This window comes from Bubalus bubalis, chromosome 22 (genome assembly GCF_019923935.1).
Source record: "Bubalus bubalis isolate 160015118507 breed Murrah chromosome 22, NDDB_SH_1, whole genome shotgun sequence".
Taxonomy (NCBI): Eukaryota; Metazoa; Chordata; class Mammalia; order Artiodactyla; family Bovidae; genus Bubalus; species Bubalus bubalis.
Genome location: NC_059178.1, coordinates 23397969 through 23419198, shown reverse-complemented (window position 1 = coordinate 23419198; position 21230 = coordinate 23397969). Strand labels below are relative to the sequence as shown.

At 40.3% G+C, this 21230-nt stretch overlaps 1 pseudogene; it reads left to right on the top strand.

The window, feature by feature from the left end:
* Nucleotides 1-20855, top strand: part of LOC102389750 — a 177166-nt pseudogene extending 156311 nt beyond the window's left edge.
* Nucleotides 20856-21230: the final 375 nt, after the last annotated feature.

The window sequence follows — 21230 nt, the reverse complement described above, 5'->3', positions numbered from 1 at the left end:
TCTTCTACAAAGACTCACATCCTTAAAAGGTAGTCTGAGAGGTCATTTGTTAATGAGGTTTAATGAAATCTAGCTTCAAAACATGGATGAGTCAGGAACTTAAATTTATGGGTCTAATAATTGGAAGTAGGCAAACTTTCCTTCCTCTTAAAAGAAGTTTATACACATAATGCAAAACTGATGCTTATTGATCCATCTATTCATTTCTCTTAGAATTTTTTCACGTTTACCTATTAGAAAATGAACACCAATTGAAAAGAGGCAGTAAGAATAGCAGCTGCTTCACCTTCCTAATTCTAACCTAATGCAGCATCTATTGCAAAAAGTACATATTTTTAGTTAACAGTTGAGGTGCCCATGGCAGAAACTCAGCACAAAATTTTATACTGTCAAAACGGCTCAATGGCAGAACAAAAAATGAGTGTAGATGGAGCCATATTCTGAAAGGACTAGATCGAGGATGTTAGGACCATTAGGATTCACTTATTCTTCTTTTATCTGCTCTTTTTTTTTTTTTAACCTTTTATGTGCTTTTTTTTTTTTTTTTTTTTTCCTTCTATCTGTGTAGATTTGCTATTTCTTCATGGCTGAAATCATGACCACAAACAATTCTGAGCCTTCCATTAGGGTTCCTCAAGTTTAAACTGATGACATTTTAAAGCTGGGTCATTCTTTATTTGAGAGATCTGTTTTGTGGAATGTAGCCTGTTTAGCAGTCTCTCCGGTCTCCGACCACTGGTCTCCCCTCTCCTGAGCTATAACAACCAGAAACCAAACATTATCAAATGTCCCCTGAGGGGAAAAAGTGTCCCCACTTGAGAATTACTGCCTTGCAGGCTTAAAGTCAGAGAAGAAGGAGCTGTCATTTCACCCATCTTTCATTTGGAAAGATCCTACAGAATTGCTTTGTTCATGTATGGACCATATACCTATCCTAAACCACATTTTTTGACAAGGAGGATAAAAGAGAACAACTTTATGACTTTGGGTTATGTCTTAGGACATACAAAGCACAAATTATAAAATAAAAAGGTGATAAATTGATCATCAAAATTAGTTTTATTCTTTGACAGGCACTGGACTGTGAAGAAAGCTGAGTGCCGAAGAATTGATGCTTTTAAACTGTGGTATTGGAGAAGACTCTTGAGAGTCCCTTGGACTGCAAGGAGATCCAACCAGTCCATTCTAAAGGAGATCAGCCCTGGGATTTCTTTGGAAGGAATGATGCTAAGGCTGAAACTCCAGTACTTTGGCCACCTCATGCAAAGAGTTGACTCATTGGAAAAGACTCTGATGCTGGGAGGGATTGGGGACAGGAGGAGAAGGGGACGACAGAGGATGAGATGGCTGGATGGCATCACTGACTGGATGGACATGAGTCTGAGTGAACTCCGGGAGTTGGTGATGGACAGGGAGGCCTGGCGTGCTGCAATTCATGGGGTCGCAAAGAGTCAGACATGACTGAGCGACTGAACTGAACTGAACTGAACTGATAAAAAAATGAAAAGCCACAGACTGGCAAAACAAATATCTGATAAAGGATTCTATTCAGAATATAGAACGAACTCTTACCACTCCTTTAAAAGAAGATGGGCAACCCAGTAAAACATTGACAAAAGATTTGGACACCTCACAAAAGAAGATATGCAAAGTAAAAACTAGCATAGGAAAAGATGTTCATCATCATGAGAAAAATACACATTAAAACCACAATGAGCTACACCCACTAGGATGACTACCATGAAAAGTACCAGCTGTTGGTGTAGATGTTGAGCAACTGGTGGGGATGCACAAAGACAAGGATAACAGACACTTTGGAAAAGTTTGGCAGTTTTGTATCAAGCTAAACATGTACTTAACATCCAGAAATTCCTCCTCCAGGCATTTCACCAAGAGAAATAGAGCATATGTCTACACAAAGATCTAGATGCAAATGTTCGCAAACTTTATTCATCATGCCAAACTCTGGGAACAAAGCATCAGCTGATGAATAGATACATTGTTGTCCTCCCTTAGAATGGAATGTGACTCTTTAAATGGAACACAGCAACAAAAAGTAAAAACTATTAATTTGTGCAAAAATATGGATGATTCTCAAAATAATTATGCTAAATGAAAGAAGCATGATATACTATACCACCTTTTACTGTATGTAATTCTATTCATTTAATATTCTGAAAAGCCAAAACTGAAAGGAGAGAAATCAATTCTAGGATCTAAGAGTAGATGGAAAGAACTCACTATGAAGAAGCAGGAGGAATCCTTATGAGGAGATGAAAATGTTCTATATCCTCATGGTACTGGTGGTTATATGACTCTGTAGATGCATGCTAAATCGCTTCAGTCATGTCTGACTCTGAAACCGCATCGACCCCATGGAGAAGGAAAACAGTTGCCATTTCCTACTTCATACGTGACTCTGTAAACGTGTCAAATTTCACCAAACTTTACACTTCAGAGTGAATTTTATTGGGAATTTATGTAAATGAAACTTCAATGTATCTGATTTAAAACCATATATAATTTTGAAACAAGTTGCCAGTCCAGGTTCGATGCACGATACTGGATGCTTGGGGCTAGTGCACTTGGACGACCCAGAGGGATGGTATGGGGAGGGAGGAGGGAGGAGGGTTCAGGATGGGGAACACATGTATACCTGTGGCGGATTCATTTTGATATTTGGCAAAACTAATACAATTATGTAAAGTTTAAAAATAAAATTAAAAAAAAAAATAAAAAGTAAATAAAATAAAAAACATAGCTCAACCCTAAATTTAATATGCCCCAACCACTTTCTTCATGAAATAAGAAGTTCTTCAAAGAAGTCAATACTGGCTGCATATAATGACTTCATTAATTTGTCCATTCATTCATCCAATAGTCGTTTATATTATATCTACTATTTGCTGGGAAATGACCTAATGCTTAGGACACGTCTATGTATAGAACCAAAGATACCTACACTTAGGGAACTTACCTTTCAGACACAGGAAAATAGATTTAAAAAATAATGTCTCCAAGAAGAAAAAGGAAATTCTGTCCTACTCTTATTGTTTAGTTGCTAAGTCATGTCGGACTCTCTGAGACCCCATTGACCATAGCCCACCAGGCTCCTCTGTCCGTGGGATTTCCCAGGCAACAATACCGGAGTAGGTTGTCATTTCCTTCTCCAGAGGATCTTCCTGACCCAGGGATCAAAGCTGATTCTCCAGTATTGCAGGCAAAATTCTTTACCACTGAGCCACCAGCGAAGCCCTCAAGCCTACTCCGGGTGATACAAAAGAAAAAAGAGAAAAGAGCAGGAAATGATTAGGAGATATGGAATAAGCAGAGAAGAGGAGGACTGTGTAGTATCCATAAATTTAGGCTTGTTGAGAAGGTAAGCTGTGAGCAAACACAGGAAGATTAGAAATTTAATAAAGGAAAAATCTGGCAGAACTTTTCAGATGGACAGAACCCTAAAGCAAAGGTCCCATAACAGGAGTGTGCTGAAATCATTGAGGAACAATATGGAGACCGATGTGGCTGGAAAGGAGTGGGGTGGGGGGAAGTGAAGAGGAGGAAGAAGGGGAGAAACGGGAGAAAATGTAGGTTTTGTCCTCATTCAAGTACCTTGAGGCCAGCAGAGCAGCAGAAGACTGCCGTTAACAAGAGAGTGGTTACTCCCAGCTCCCAAGAGGAGGGGGTTCCCCACACCACACAGAGGAAACCCAAGGGTTCCAGTCAAGAGGCAGAAGGAGTTTGGGGGAAGCATAGACGAGAGCCCTGATTGTGATTTCCTAGGAAAAGAACAGGCGAGGCAGGGTAAGCAGGCCTAGCATTGGCTACATTAATAATTCCGGCAGGCTTAGGGGTGCAGGGCTGTCCTGAGTTGTCTGGTTCCTGGCCTTGGGGTGATCAGGACAGTGGATAGTGACCTGGAATGTGACAGCCTGGTAAGGTAGAGGGCTGGAGTGTGGGTACCATTGGCTGGTTGTATAAAGCAAGATGTGCTCACAGATGGTCTCTAAGGACTGGGGAGCCCTGAGAGGGCCATCTCTTCCTGATCATCAAGGCACTAGAAGCTAGAGCATCAAGATTACAGAAAGTTCTCCTCACTGTTTGGCTTCAGTGAAGGCTCAACCAATGACAGGCTCCAGGAGATGGGGTGGAGGAGTGGAAGGATGGGTACTTCCCCGGTTCCATCTCTTCCAAGTCGCTGCGGGCTGGCTGCATCTCTCCTCTGAAGGCCTCCACCCTTTAGGACAGCTGCTACCCTCTCCAGGTGCAGGTACCCTCCCTATCTATACCTTGGCTCTTTACACCTGCTAACAGCTCCTCACTTCTGCTTCCTTTGGGATCCAGAAGAATTGCTTGTCTGTTTCCTTTAAACCCATCTTCTTTCTTTTGCAAACAGGTTTTCTTCATGTCCCCTCAATTATCTTATCTGAATGTACCACCTTCTTCCTGTTCAGACCCTGACTTTTACAAAGACCAAATTCATTCATTATGAGATTCAAGTAAGCACCCACTGGACAAATTTGTCAGTTGTCTAGTTTTGGTTCCCTAAAGACAGTACGATGAACTCACCCAAAAAAGTGTTGACTGGCACTATATCTGACAAGCCATGATTTAATTTAGCCAATGCTTCATTTTCTCCCTAAGATCCATTCAGTTCTTAAGACTTCAGCACCAGTTCTTAATACTAAGAACTAAGCATTCAGTTCTTAAGACTTCTTCATTTCAATCATCAAGATACTTTAACTTCTTGTTTATATTGGAGTATAGCCAATTAACAATGTTGTGACAGTCTTGGGTGGACAGCAAAGTGGCTCAACCATACACATATGTGTATCCATTCTTCCCCAAACTCCCCCCACATCCAGGCTGCCACATAACAGTGAGCAGACTTGCCTGTGTCAACCACCAATATGTTTTAAAGCCATTTCACATACACACACACAGCCCCCAAGACGTTATTGTTATTGTTTTATCACTTTGTATGAATGAATTATTGACAGCAGAGCAATAAAAAGAAATAATAAATTTGAGTTGAGAGATGAGCAGCTAAGCACTCCCACAAACTAACCTCTCTATACCTGTAACTGAGACTTACACCTCAGCAATATTACACATGATTTACACATCACAGACCATCAGAGGTGCTGACAGCCAGGCCAGGCCCTGTCTATAATGGTCATGAATGCAAACAACCTCATGGACCACTTTGTGAATCAATGTGTCATCTCCAGGCAAGGGTGGCCTATAAAACAGTATCACTAGATGGATTCATTGAGCATGACATCCTCTAATAACAAATTCTCAAAGCAGGCACTATTTTTATTTCCATTTTCAAACGAGGAAACAAAGAAACACACAGGTTAAGAAATTACCCAAATTCACAGAATTAATAAGTGTTAGAGCTGGGGTACTCTTGCCTGGAAAATCCCATGGACGGAGGAGCCTGGTAGGCTGTAGTCCATGGGGTCGCTAGGAGTCAGACACGACTGAGTGACTTCACTTTCACTTTTCACTTTCATGCATTGGAGAAGGATATGGCAACCCCCTCCAGTGTTCTTGCCTGGAGAATCCCAGGGAAGGGGGAGCCTGGTGGGCTGCCGTCTATGGGGTCACACAGAGTCGGACACGACTGAAGCAACTTAGCAGCAGCAGCAGCAGCAGAGCTGGGGGAGGATAGAATAATGGATCTTAGATATAAACCAGTAAGTAGATGGTGAGATGAGTCCTCCATTAATCCTTGCTAAAGATGATGCTGGAAAAGACCCTGATGCTGGGAAAGATTGAGAGCAGGAGGAAAGGGGGGTGACAAAGGATGAGATGGTTGGATGGCATCACGGACTCAATGGACATGAATCTGAGCAAACTCCAGGAGACAGTGAAGGACAAGGAAGCCTGGCATGCTGCAGTCTATAGGGTCACAAAGAGTCAGACATAACTTAGTGACTGAACAACAACAAAGATTAAATGGCCAATCATGTGTCCTCTTCAGACTCCATTTCCACATACAGGAAACAGAGATCATAAAAGTGACAATATATAATGCTATTGTAATGAACTGCATTAAATGAGAAAATGAAAGTGAAGTACTTGGTTTGGTAAATTTTACAGAATACCAATTTCTTAAGTTTCTGGAAATATCTGTCAAATGCAATTGTTTTCATTAGAGTGTTAACATCTTAATTATTGTTTCTCAGTGTTGTCTCTGAGATAGTAAAATAAAACATCCATTTCTTCCACATTATAATAAAAAGCTATAAAATCTACATAGAAGAGGCTATTTTTAATTCTTCAACTTTCAAAACAAATGTACATCCAAATGCAAATTTCAACCAGGGCCAGAGAAAAAATTATGTTTCACAGGTTCCCCAGAGGTGAAAAACCAAACTTTCCTTGGATGTGCCTGGTGGAAAATTTGAACCCCACTCTGAAGAATCTCAATGTGTTGGGTTGTATCCTACCCTAAAACCACACTCTTCTCAGAAGAACAGAGGCCAGAGCAGCTCATGACACTATAGGCAATACGGCATCTTCCTTGCAACATATTCTTGTTTCTCATCTAATTTTATTATACCTGGTAGGTAAGATTTAGGGTGAAATCTACTATTTTTTATTGGAGTGGAGTAATGGAAAATATCATGAATTCACATGGATTAAAAGCATGTGCTAAGTCACTTCAGTTGTGTCCAACTCAGCAACCCCATGGACTATAGCCCACCAGGCTCCTCCGTCCATGGGATTCTCCAGGCAAGAATACTAGAGTGGGTTGCTGTTTCCTCCTCCAGGAGATCTTCCCAACCCAGGGATCAAACCCACATCTCCTGCATTGGCAGGTGGGTTCTTTGCCACTAGCACCACCTGGGAATGCCATGGTACCAGTGGTCCTCCATGCAGGGCAGCAAAGGAGACACAGACAAAAAGAACAGACTTTTGGACTCAGTGGGAGAAGGTGAGGGTGGGATGATTTGAGAGAATAGAATTGAAACATGTATATTACCATATGTAAAATAGATGACCAGCGCAAGTTTGGTGCATGAAGCAGGGTACCCAAAGCTGCTGCTCTGGGACAACCTAGAGGGATGGAATGGGGACAAAGGTGGGAGGGGGTTTCAGTATGGGGGGGACACATGTATACCTATGGCCAATTCATGTTGATATATGGCAAAAATCATCACAATATTATAAATTAATTATCCTCCAGTTAAAATAAACTAATTACTTAAAAAGCATAGAGATTCCACAAAGTCAACAAATGTAATGTCCTGTTTCATCCCCAAGGTGCATACACAGATATTGTAGCCCAGTCTCTCCAACAGACATGTGGTACAGGAAGTCTGGGAGAGAAACCAGAGCATCCAATGCTGAGGGCTTCCTCTGTGACTCAATGCCCATCAAAACATGTCTTGTTCTGGCCCTCTGCCCACTGACAAACATCAATGATTTTGCCTGTCACATAGCTATCCGTGATAGCTATCGTATCTTTTAAGAAAGTTTAAAGATACAGAAATATGGTACACATGTTTAGAATGTCAACTATGTTTCATGGTCACTTAAAAGCAATTTTATTATTTTTAAAAAGACATGAAAATATTGTGGGCTATAATTCACAAGTCACATTAATTTTTATAAAGAAATAGAAAATTTTGAAGAAATTTGACTCTTGGTTCAGGTTTTTAAGGCAGAACCCCCAGTCCCATAATGTCTAAGCTACGTGTTTCTCTCTTTTGACACTGGTAGTTTAATGATAATTAAAGGAATCATTCTACAAGGCACACAATAGCATCCTGTGTTAGTTATGGAATGTTAGGAGGCTTTGCCATTGAAGTCTTTCTCTAATACTGCCTAATAATGCCACTGACTTCTTGTATATGCCGCATAAGATGATATGTAGAAGAGCATTTCTATAGTTAGGTAACCCAAAGACATGAAGTTTTTTATTCAAAATGAGCATGCGGAATAGGAGAAGGGGAGGGCATGCTGAGAGTAGCAAGCCTATTCCATTGTTTGGATATTAATTTCAAGGTAATAGTGAGATGCAGGTTCTAGAGCATAAAAGAATAAGTAATGAGGACTCTATGTTAACTTGCCCATTTTAACCCCGAACTGGTTCCCATCTACACACACACATATACACAGTCACTAAAAATTGCAGAATAAAGAAACTGATTTAAAAAATTAAAACTAAACTACTCTCTGAAGTTTTGACCACTACATAATGAATAATATAATAATCTATACAAGAGAAGGAAATGGCAACCCATTCCAGTACTCTTGCCTGGAAAATTCCATGAATGGAGGAGCCTGGTAGGTTACAGTCCATGTGATGGCAGAGAGTCGGACATGACTGAGCAACTTCACTTCAGCTTCAGCATCAGTCCTTCCTTACAGCTCTACTGTACCACCTATTTGGGCTCCCTGAAAAGACTCTGATGCTGGGAGGGATTAAAGGCAGGAGGAGAAAGGGATGACAGAGGATGAAATGGCTGGATGGCATCACTGACTCGATGGACGTGAGTCTGAGTGAACTCCGGGAGTTGGTGATGGACAGGGAGGCCTGGCGTGCTGCAATTCATGGGGTCACAAAGAGTCGGACACGACTGAGTGACTGAACTGAACTGAACTGAACTGTACTGGGTGGCGCTAGTGGTAAAAAAGAAAAAGAAAAAAAACCCCGCCTGCCAACACAGGAGACCTAAGAGACGTGGGTTTGGCCCCTGGGTTAGGAAGATCCTCTGGGTCGGGAAGATCACCTGAGGAGGACATGACAACACACTCCACTATTCTTGCCTGGAGAATCACATGAACAGAGGAGACTGGTGCGCTACAGTCCATAGGGTCACAAAAAGTCAGACATGACTGAAGAGACTTTCCACACACTCACACAATACCACCTGTTTATCTTCATGTCAGATCGTGACCTTAAAAATCAAGACATCGAATGGTTAATGAGAAAACAGGCAAAAGTTTGAAGGGATAATTCAGCAAATTAATCCTTTCATTTCAAAATGTTTAACTCAACATAATGAGTGACATAAACTAAAATTCTGTTCATATTTTATATACTACTATTTAGTTTCAACTAAATAAAGTTTTGTTATAAGAACTTAAAAGGTCTAATTATAAAAACTTAAAGATATGATTTTAAGTCCAGTATCATTAGTTTAGAAAGCTCTAAGTTGTTTTGTATGTATACTTGAGGTTTACCTGGTGAATTTGTCTTGGAATACATGTTCTAGTGTCTTATTTCTCTGTCGTTTGAAGGGTTACTAGCCTGGAGAGTTTTTTTAAAGCCTTGAAACTTGAAAAATGTCATTTCCTTATCATCATCAACAGCCTTGTAATTTTTAGGTAAGAGTATTCTCTCAGGGCTTTCTGAGCACTGGGAGCTGGTTTATGAGATTGGTGAAAGGTTTAACTTACTTGGTAACATTACTTTTCTAACTCTGAATCTGTGACAATATTGCAGAAGCTTGAAAGTCTCTTGTTGTACTTTTTCTTTTCATTTCATTGTTTTCTGACATGCTCACACAGCAGAGAACTGTACACACAGTTTCTTATATTATCTAGCTCTTCTTGTTCTATTCTGCTCATAATGAAATTCAAATTGTATTTAAGAGCTCATTCTCCAGCATGAGAATTTTTAAGAGGAAACTAACCTCCAAGTCTTAACTCTGCCATTATTCCCTAAAAAGGCAAGACACTATTAGATTCACTTTATTTAATTATGCCTTCTTCAACCCAGTAAAACATTAATGTCTCTAATAACAAAGTACAGGATGGATATTTCCAAAGAGAACCTCTGGATGCTAGACTTCTGGGTGTCAAGTCTGTTAAGTGGCTATTTTTTCAAGGTTAAAACTTGCTGTTCTTGTTCATGGGATATTTTAAGAGCTGCACTCTTCCATCTAATTTTTAAATACACACTCAACAGCCACCATGTGCTGGTATTGGGGCCTTAGACTCAGAAGCAATGTAATATTTAATAGTCTAAGTGGCGAGCTATATCAGTTCAGTTACTCAGTCGTGTCCAATTCTTTGCGACCCCAAGGAATGCAGCATACCAGGCTTCCCTGTCCATCACCAACTCCTGGACCTTACACAAACTCATGTCCATTGAGTCGGTGATGCCATCCAACCATCTCATCCTCTGTGGGGGAGCTATATAATGTACAAATAAATAAAATAATTTTGGATTGCAATAGTGCAATGAAATTAAAAGATGCTTGCTCCTTGGAAGAAAAGCTAAGAGAAACCTAGACAGCGTATTCAAAAAAGACAATGGCAACCCACTCCAGGACTCCTGCCTGGAAAATCCCATGGGTGGAGGAGCCTGGTAGGCTGCAGTCCATGGGGTCGCTGAGGGTCAGATACGATTGAGCAACTTCACTTTCACTTTTCACTTTCATGCATTGGAGAAGGAAATGGCAACCCACTCCAATGTTCTTGCCTGGAGAATTCCAAGGACGGGGGAGCCTGGTGGGCTGCCATCTATGGGGTTGCAAAGTCGGATACGACTGAAGCGACTTAGCAGCAAACAGTATATTAAAAAGCAGAGACATCACTTTGTCCACAAAGGTCTGTATAGTCAAAGCTCTGGTTTTTCCAGTAGTGAGGTCCAGATGTGAGAGTTGGACCATAAAGAAGTCTGAGTGCTGAAAAACTGATGCTTTCGAATCATGGTGCTGGAGAAGACTCTTGAGAGTCCCTTGGACAGCAAGGAGATCAAACCAGTCAATCCCTAGAGGAAATCAACCCTGAATATTCATTGGAAGGACTGATGCTGAAGCTCCAATATTTTGGCTAACTGATGCATAGACCTGACTCATTGGAAAAGGCCCTGATGCTGGGAAAGATTAAGGGCAGGAGGAGAAGGGGCAACAGAGGATGAGATGGTTGGGTGGCATCCCCTACTCAATGGACATGAGTTTGAGGAAACTCCAGGAGATAGTGAAGGACAGAGAAACCTGGCATACTGCAGTCCATGGGGTCACAAAGAATTGGACATGACTCAGCAACTGAACAAAAACAAGGAGCAAATCAAATGAAATGACACGCTAGTGAGTGACTGAGTAGAAAATGGTTACAGAAGTTCTTTCTGAGAAACTGACATTTGAGCTGAGAATCAAACAAGGATCCAATCATGCAAAAGTCTAAGGGAACTGGATCTGGGCAGAAAGAGGAGAAAGAGCAGGAAGAACATAACTGGTGTGGCCGAGGAATAGGAAACAAGCCAACTAAATGAGGAGCAAGAGAGCAGTAAAGATGCTGGAGAACTAGTCCCAGGTCAGAACACTGGCAACCTGGAATTTTTTTCCTAAGAACCATGAGAGGTCACCAGAAATTCATAGGCAGAAGAATACCATCATCTATTTTTATTTTTCCAGAGAAATTACCCTGGCTTTTAAAATTTTATTCATTTGAAAGTGTACTCAAGAGGAGAAGAGTTGCAGAAGCCAATAGATGTCCATGTGAAATAACCCCATACTAGGCTCTAGTAGGAATGTCATCCAAGATTATGCTTTCCAAAGCCAAGGCCATGTTAAAACAACCTGGCAAGTTTTTAGAGCCATTAAAAAACACAGATTTCCAGGCCTTACTTCTTCCAGGTTCTGATTCTGGTCTAGGGTTGAGGCCAAGGCTCTTTTTTTTTTTTTTTTTTTTTTTTAAGAGAGAAAAAATTATTTTATTAGAACAGCTTATCTTCTAATGTATAGAGAAAAACAATAAATATATTAATAAATAAGTAAATTTTGTAATATGTCATATTAGAATGATTGCTACGGGGAGTGGGGGCAGGGAAGGCACTAAATCAGGACTGGGATTGCTGATGGGAAAAAGCTAGCTAGATCATGCATTTGGAATTGGGAGGGCAACACTGAGAAGGTAACACACATGCAAAGAAGGGAGGGAGAGAACCCTGTGAAAGTCAGGAGGAAGAGTGTGATGAGGAAAGGAAAGATCAAGTGCAAAATTTCTGATGCCCAGCTTGGGTGGAATATTCAAATAACAGCAAATTCTCTTAGGCAGTGTGGCTGAAGCATAGGGAAGGAAGGAGAAACTAGTAAAGGACAGGGTTCTGTTCACTTCAGTTGCTCAGTTGTGTCTGACTCTTTGCGACTCCATGAATCGCAGCACACCAGGCCTCCCTGTCCATCACAAACTCCCGGAGTTCACCCAGACTCACGTCCATCGAGTCAGTGATGCCATCCAGCCATCTCATCCTCTGTCATCCCCTTCTCCTCCTGCCTCCAATCCCTCCCAGCATCAGAGTCTTTTCCAATGAGTCAACACTTCGCATGAGGTGGCCAAAGTACTGGAGTTTCAGCTTTAGCATCATTCCTTCCAAAGAAATCCCAGGGCTGATCTCCTTCAGAATGGATTGGTTGGTTGTCCTTGCAGTCCAAGGGACTCTCAAGAGTCTTCTCCAACACCACAGTTCAAAAGCATCAATTCTTCGGTGCTCAGCCTTCTTCACAGTCCAACTCTCACATCCATACATGACCACAGGAAAAACCATAGCCTTGACCAGATGGACCTTTGTTGGCAAAATAATGTCTCTGCTTTTCAATATGCTATCTAGGTTGGTCATAACTTTCCTTCCAAGGAGTAAGCATCTTTTAATTTCATGGCTGCAATCACCATCTGCAGTGATTTTGGAGCCCAAAAATATAAAGTCTGACACTGTTTCCACTGTTTCCCCATCTATTTCCCATGAAGTGATGGGACCAGATGCCATGATCTTCGTTTTCTGAATGTTGAGCTTTAAGCCAACTATTTCACTCTCCACTTTCCCTTTGATTAAGAGGCTTTTTAGTTCCTCTTCACTTTCTGCCATAAGGGTGATGTCATCTGCATATCTGAGGTTATTTATATTTCTCCCAGCAATCTTGATTCCAGCTTGTGTTTCTTCCAGTCCAGCGTTTCTCATGATGTACTCTGCATATAAGTTAAATAAGCAGGGTGACAATATACAGCCTTGATGTACTCCTTTTCCTATTCGGAACCAGTCTATTGTTCCATGTCCAGTAGGGTAGGACATTGTAGACATCTTCCACATCCCTGCTCTGCTCTTGGTGAGAAAATATACAATTCAAGAGTTTTAGCAGAAAAGGAACTTACTTTTTGTTACATTGTAACATTTAAAGCAAAGTTTACAAATGAATACCTCTGCCGGAGATGGTATATTGAGAAAGGGTAGAGGCTGGTGACTAGTTAGGAGGCAAGAAATGGTGATGGCTTGGAACAAGGTGGTAATGGTGGAGGTTATTATAACTGGTCAAGCTCTTAAGCCTATACAATTTGCTGACTGATTTTGTCTGTGAGAGGAGGAAAGGTGTTAGGATTCTTTTAGCAACCTTTCCCCTCCATTATATTACTACATTGACATTAGAAAAATGAAAATTATACGTAATTGGTAGAATTATTTTTATAATAAATATATCATTTTGCTATGAAATTCTGACTTTTAAGGGGGAAAATAGGGATTTGAATTAAAAAATATGCAGATTACAACTTGTCAACAGTAGAATAAAAAATTTAAATTTTAAACAATGATGATTGACCCACTTTAGGTAGACTGATTTTTCTGCAGCAGTTTATCCAAAATATCAAAAATAACTGATATGTAAGTTGTTCAACAGAATAATTCTTACTGTGATTCAGTTACTAGTTATTGAAACATATATTACTTAACTCAAGAAGAGCTTAAAAAGAAAACAAAAAAAACAGTGCAGTGCTTCCCTGATAGCTCAGAATCCACCTGCCAATGCAGGAGACATGGCTTCAATCCTTGATCTTGGAAGACTCCACATGCTGTGGAGCAACTAAGCCTGTGTGTCACAACAACTGAGGCTGTGCTCTAGTGCTTTTGATCCACAACTACTTAGCCCAACTGAAGACCATGCCCCCTAGAGCCTATTCTCTGCAATAAGAAGCTGCTGTAATGAGAAGCCAGCACACTGCAACTACAGAAAAAACCCACACAGCAATGAAGACACAGCACAGCCAAAAGTAAATATAAAATAAAAGTTTTAAAAATTACTTTAAAAAGCAGTAAAGAGCTCAATATCAAGGCATTTTATATATTTACTCAGTTTCAGCCCTATTGACTTTTTTTTTTTTTTTAAATTTTATTTTATTTTTAAACTTTACATAACTGTATTAGTTTTGCCAAATATCAAAATGAATCCGCCACAGGTATACATGTGTTCCCCATCCTGAACCCTCCTCCCTCCTCCCTCCCCATTCCATCCCTCTGGGTCGTCCCAGTGCACCAGCCCCAAGCATCCAGTATCGTGCATCGAACCTGGACTGGCAACTCATTTCATAAATGATATTTTACATGTTTCAATGCCATTCTCCCAAATCTTCCCACCCTCTCCCTCTCCCACAGAGTCCATAAGACTGTTCTATACATCAGTATCTCTTTTGAGGCCAAGGCTCTTTTTAAAAATCTCCCCAGATGTCTCTGAGGCACAGTCAGTTCAGTCAGTGGTGTCTGACTCTTTGCGACCCCATGAATCACAGCACAGCAACCCTGCTTAAAAACCCCTGATCTGGGCTTCCCTGGTGGCTGGGTGGTAAAGAATCTGCCTGCCAATGCAGGAGACATGGGTTCGACCCCTGGTCCAGGAAGATCCCACATGCTGTGGAGCAACTAAGCCCGTAGGCCACAACTACAGAGCCCATGCTCCACAATAAGAAAAGCCGCCTCAATGAGAAGCCAGCACATAGCAACGAAGAATAGCCCCCAATCACCGCAACCAGAGAAGATCCTACACAGCAAAGAAGACCCAGCACAGTCAAAATAAAATAAATAAACAAAAAATATTTTTTTAAAACCTTATCTAAGCCACATCTACCTAAGAACAGTTGAGAAGATTATTTTAAATGCCAAATAAATTTTCCATATTAAAAAAACTGTACAACGAATACCCATTTTTAAAATTATATGTTTTCCTATGGTTACCAAAGGGGGAAAGGGTGAGAGGGATAAATTAGAAGTTTGGGATTAACAGATACACACTACTATATACAAACAGACAAACAACAAGGACCTACTGTGTAACACAGGGAACTATACTCAATATCTTTTAACAATGAACAATGGAAAAGAATCTGAAAAAGAATATATACATGTGTAATTGAATCACTTTGCTGTATACCTGAAACCAACAACTATATATCAATAAAGAAAAATTTAATGTTAAAAAAATAAATGTTCTCACAATTATTTTTCATAACATGGAAGGGAATCAGTATTATTTATGGATAAGAACACAGATACTGAAATAGCCCCTTTGATGTTTCTTCTGTTTAGTATTTGTCACCTGCAACCTCTCTTAAAGCTAGTCAATGCAGGGAAAGACAAATATCACATGGTATCAGTTACACGTGAAATCTAAAATATGAGACAAATGAACTTATGTACAAAACAGAAAGAGACTCACAGATATACAGACCTGAGGTGTGTTTACCCAAGGAGAAAACAGGGTGGGGTGGATAAAGTAGAAGTTTGGGAATTGACACATACACACTACTATACCATTTCACTTATATGCAGAGTACATCATGAGAAACGCTGGGCTAGAAGAAGCACAAGCTGGAATCAAGATTGCCAGGAGAAATATCAATAACCTCAGATATGCAGATGACACCACCCTTATGGCAGAAAGTGAAGAGGAACTCAAAAGCCTCTTGATGAAAGTGAAAGAGGAGAGTGAAAAAGCTAGCTTAAAGCTCAACATTCAGAAAACAAAAATGGCATCTGGTCCTATGACTTCATGGGAAATAGATGGGGAAACAGTGGAAACAGTGGCAGACTTTATTCTTTTGGGCTCCAAAATCACTGCAGATGGTGATTGCAGCCATGAAATTAAAAGACGCTTACTCCAAGATTAGATCTCAATTACAGGAGAAAAACTATTAAAAATTCCAACATATGGAGGCTGAACAACACGCTGCTGAATAACCAACAAATCACAGAAGAAATCAAAAAAGAAATCAAAATTTGCATAGAAACGAATGAAAATGAAAACACAACAATTCAAAACCTGTGGGACATGGTAAAAGCAGTCCTAAGGGGAAAGTTCATAGCAATACAGGCACACCTCAAGAAACAAGAAAAAAGTCAAATAAATAACCTAACTCTACACCTTAAAGCAACTAGAAAAGGAAGAAATGAAGAACCCCAGGGTTAGTAGAAGGAAAGAAATCTTAAAACTTAGAGCAGAAATAAATGCAAAAGAAACAAAAGAGATCGTAGCAAAAATCAACAAAACCAAAAGCTGGTTTTTTTGAAAGGTTAAATAAAATTGACAAACCATTAGCCAGACTCATCAAGAAACAAAGGGAGAAAAATCAAATCAATAAAATTAGAAATGAAAATGGAGAGATCACAACAGACAACACAGAAATACAAAGGATCATAAGAGAGTACTATCAACAATTATATGCCAATAAAATGGACAACGTGGAAGAAATGGACAAATTCTTAGAAAAGTACAACTTTCCAAAACTCGACCAGGAAGAAATAGAAAATCTTAACAGACCCATCACAAGCACGGAAATTGAAACTGTAATCAAAATCTTCCAGCAAACAAAAGCCCAGGTCCAGACGGCTTCACAGCTGAATTCTACCAAAAATTTAGAGAAGAGCTAACACCTATCCTGCTCAAACTCTTCCAGAAAATTGCAGAGGATGGTAAACTTCCAAACTCATTCTATGAGGCCACCATCACCCTAATCCCAAAACCTGACAAAGATCCCACAAAAAGAAAAGAAAACTACAGGCCAATATCACTGATGAACATAGATGCAAAAATCCTTAACAAAATTCTAGCAATCAGAATCCAACAACACATTAAAAAGATCATACACCATGACCAAGTGGGCTTTATCCCAGGGATGCAAGGATTCTTCAATATCCGCAAATCAATCAATGTAATACACCACATTAACAAACTGAAAAATAAAAACCATAAGATTATCTCAATAGATGCAGAGAAAGCCTTTGACAAAATTCAACATCCATTGATGATAAAAACTCTCCAGAAAGCAGGAATAGAAGGAACATACCTCAACATAATAAAAGCTATATATGACAAACCCACAGCAAACATTATCCTCAATGGTGAAAAATTGAAAGCATTTCCTCTAAAGTCAGGAACAAGACAAGGGTGCCCACTTTCACCATTACTATTCAACATAGTTTTGGAAGTTTTGGCCAATCAGAAGTTTGGAAGCAATCAGAGCAGAAAAAGAAATAAAAGGAATCCAAATTGGAAAAGAAGAAGTAAAGCTCTCACTATTTACAGATGACTCCTCTACATAGAAAACCCTAAAGACTCCACCAGAAAATTACTAGAACTAATCAATGACTATAGTAAAGTTGCAGGATATAAAATCAACACCCAGAAATCCCTTGCATTCCTATACACTAATAATGAGAAAACAGAAAGAGAAATTAAGGAAACAATTCCATTCACCATTGCAACAGAACGAATAAAATACTTAGGAATATATCTACCTAAAGAAACTAAAGACCTATATATAGAAAACTGTAAAACACTGGTGAAAGAAATCAAAGAGGTCACTAACAGATGGAGAAATATACCATGTTCATGGATTGGAAGAATCAATATAGTGAAAATGAGTATACTACCCAAAGCAATTTATAGATTCAATGCAATCCCTATCAAGCTACCAACAGTATTCTTCACAGAGCTAGAACAAATACTTTCACAATTTGTATGGAAATACAAAAAACCTCAAATATCCAAAGCGATCTTGAGAAAGAAGAATGGAACTGGAGGAATCAACCTACCTGACTTCAGGCTCTACTACAAAGCCACAGTTATCAAGACAGTATGGTACTGGCACAAAGACAGAAATATGGATCAATGGAACAAAATAGAAAGCCCAGAGATAAACCCACGCACCTATGGACACCTTATCTTTGACAAAGGAGGCAAGAATATACAATGGAGAAAAGACAATCTCTTTAACAAGTGGTGCTGGGAAAACTGGTCAACCACTTGTAAAAGAATGAAACTAGAACACTTTCTAACACCATACACAAAAATAAACTCAAAATGGATTAAAGATCTAAACATAAGACCAGAAACTATAAAACTCTTACAGGAGAATATAGGCAAAACACTCTCCGACATACATCACAGCAGGATCCTCTATGACCCACCTCCCAGAATATTGGAAATAAAAGCAAAAATAAACAAATGGGGCCTAATTAACCTTAAAAGCTTCTGCACATCAAAGGAAACTATTAGCAAGGTGAAAAGACAGCCTTCAGAATGGGAGAAGATAATAGCAAATGAAGCAACTGACAAACAACTAATCTCGAGAATATACAAGCAAATCCTACAGCTCAACTCCAGAAAAATAAATGACCCAATCAAAAAATGGGCCAAAGAACTAAATAGACATTTCTCCAAAGAAGACATACAGATGGCTAACATGAAAAGATGCTCCACATCACTCATTATCAGAGAAATGCAAATCAAAACCACTATGGGGTACCATTTCACACCAGTCAGAATGGCTGCGATCCAAAAGTCTACAAGTAATAAATGCTGGAGAGGGTGTGGAGAAAAGGGAACCCTCTTACACTGTTGGTGGGAATGCAAACTAGTACAGCCACTATGGAGAACAGTGTGGAGATTCCTTAAAAAACTGGAAATAGAACTGCCTTATGATCCAGCAATCCCACTGCTGGGCATACACACTGAGGAAACCAGAAGGGAAAGAGACACGTGTACCCCAATGTTCATCGCAGCACTGTTTATAATAGCCAGGACATGGAAGCAACCTAGATGTCCATGGGCAAATGAATGGATAAGAAAGCTGTGGTACATATACACAATGGAGTATTACTCAGCCATTAAAAAGAATACATTTGAATCAGTTCTAATGAGGTGGATGAAACTGGAGCCTATTATACAGAGTGAAGTAAGCCAGAAAGAGAAACACCAATACAGTATACTAATGCATATATATGGAATTTAGAAAGATGGTAACAATAACCCTGTGTACGAGACAGCAAAAGAGACACTGATGTATAGAACAGTCTTATGGACTCTGTGGGAGAGGGAGAGGGTGGGAAGATTTGGGAGAATGGCATTGAAACATGTAAAATATCATGTATGAAACGAGTTGCCAGTCCAGGTTCGATGCACGATACTGGATGCTTGGGGCTGGTGCACTGGGACGACCCAGAGGGATGGTATGGGGAGGGAGGAGGGAGGAGGGTTCAGGATGGGGAACACATGTATACCTGTGGCGGATTCATTTTGATATTTGGCAAAACTAATACAATTATGTAAAGTTTAAAAATAAAATAAATTTAAAATAAATAAATAAAAGACGCTTACTCCTTGGAAGGAAAGTTATGACCAACCTAGACAGCATATTCAAAAGCAGAGACATTACTTTGCCAACAAAGGTCCGTCTAGTCAAGGCTATGGTTTTTCCAGTGGTCATGTATGGATGTGAGAGTTGGACTATAAAGAAAGCTGAGCGCCAAAGAATTGATGCTTTTAAACTGTGGTGTTGGAGAAGACTCTTGAGAGTCCCTTGGACTGCAAGGAGATCCAACCAGTCAATCCTAAAGGAGATCAGTCCTGGGTGTCCATTGGAAGGACTGATGCTAAAGCTGAAACTCCAATACTTTGGCCACTCATGCGAAGAGTTGATTCATTGGAAAAGACCCTGATGCTGGGAGGGATTGGGGGCAGGAGGAGAAGGGGACGACAGAGGATGAGATAGCTGGATGGCATCACCGACTCTATGGACATGAGTTTGAGTGAACTCCGGGAGTTGGTGATGGACAGGGAGGCCTAGCGTGCTGCAATTCATGGGGTCACAAAGAGTCGGACATGACTGAGCGAATGAACTGAACTAATATACATAAAATAGATTAACAGCAAGGACTTATTTTATAGAACAGGGAGCTACACTCAGTATCTTGTAATGATATAAATAGAAAAGAATCTGAAAAACATATGCATATAAAACTGGATTAATTTGCTGCATACCTGAAACTAACACAACACTGTAAGTCAACTATACTTCAATAGAAAGAATTAAATTTTATAAAGCTTCTATGCTGTGAGTTTGGCAGTTCCTCTTAACTGTCTCTTACTTCAACACTGCTTGGGCAAAGAGACCCAGGGATGCCCCTTGCTCCAGCCTCCCATCACCCTTCAACCTTTAATTTTATTGCAACCTTCAGAATCAGCTACTCAGCTCTCCCAGAACACTTAGACAAGCCAATGCCATTTTTTGAGCTTAACTCAGCTCCCAGATTCATCAGAATTATTCTACCCAGTGGAGGCCATGGTCAACCACCACCTCGTGGACCTGCATCTGCAAGCCTCCTACACCTACCTCTCTCCGGACTTCTATTTCAACAATGTGGCTCTGGAGGCATGGGCCATTATTTCCAGGAATTGGCCAAGAAGAAGCACCAGGGCACCAAGCATCTCTTGAAAATGCAAAACCAACATGGCGGTCATGCCCTCTACCAGGACGTGCAGAAGCCATCTCAAGATGACTGGGGTAAAAATCCAGGACGCAATGGAGACCACCCTTCTCATGGAGCAGAACCTGGACCAAGCCCTTTTGGATCTGCAAGACCTGGGTTCTCCCCATGCGGACTCAACCTCTATGACTTCCTGGAGAGACACGCCCTAGATGAGCAAGTGAAACTTATCAAGAAGAGGGGCGCCACTTGGAACAACCTCCGCAGGCTGGCTGGTCCCCAGGCCAGGCTGGGTGAGTAGGTCTTGCAAAGGTTCACCCTCCAACACAACCAGGAGCCTCTGGAGCCCAGCGGCTTTTGAGGAGCACCGCCTAACGTCGAGGCTTCTACCTGAAGCCCCTGTCTACAGCCACTTGGTGGCTTTTTAACATCCTGGAGCCCTCTCTCAGCTTTTTAACATCCTGGAGCCCTCTCTCAAGCTTTGGACCAAATGGAAACAATAAAACTTTTTGCAGCAAAAAGAAAAAAAAAAAAAAAAGCTTCTATGCTTATCTTTGTTACTTTCATCTTCCTACCACTTTGCCAGAGGCATCTTAATTAGACCCAATGTCAGTATATTTTTTGTGTGTGCCAATTTTCTTACCACATACTGATGAAGTAAAACTGAGAAATAAAGTTAATTTTGACCAAAAAAATCTTTTTTCTAAGCTGGTCAGTTTATTTCCTCCTTTACAGT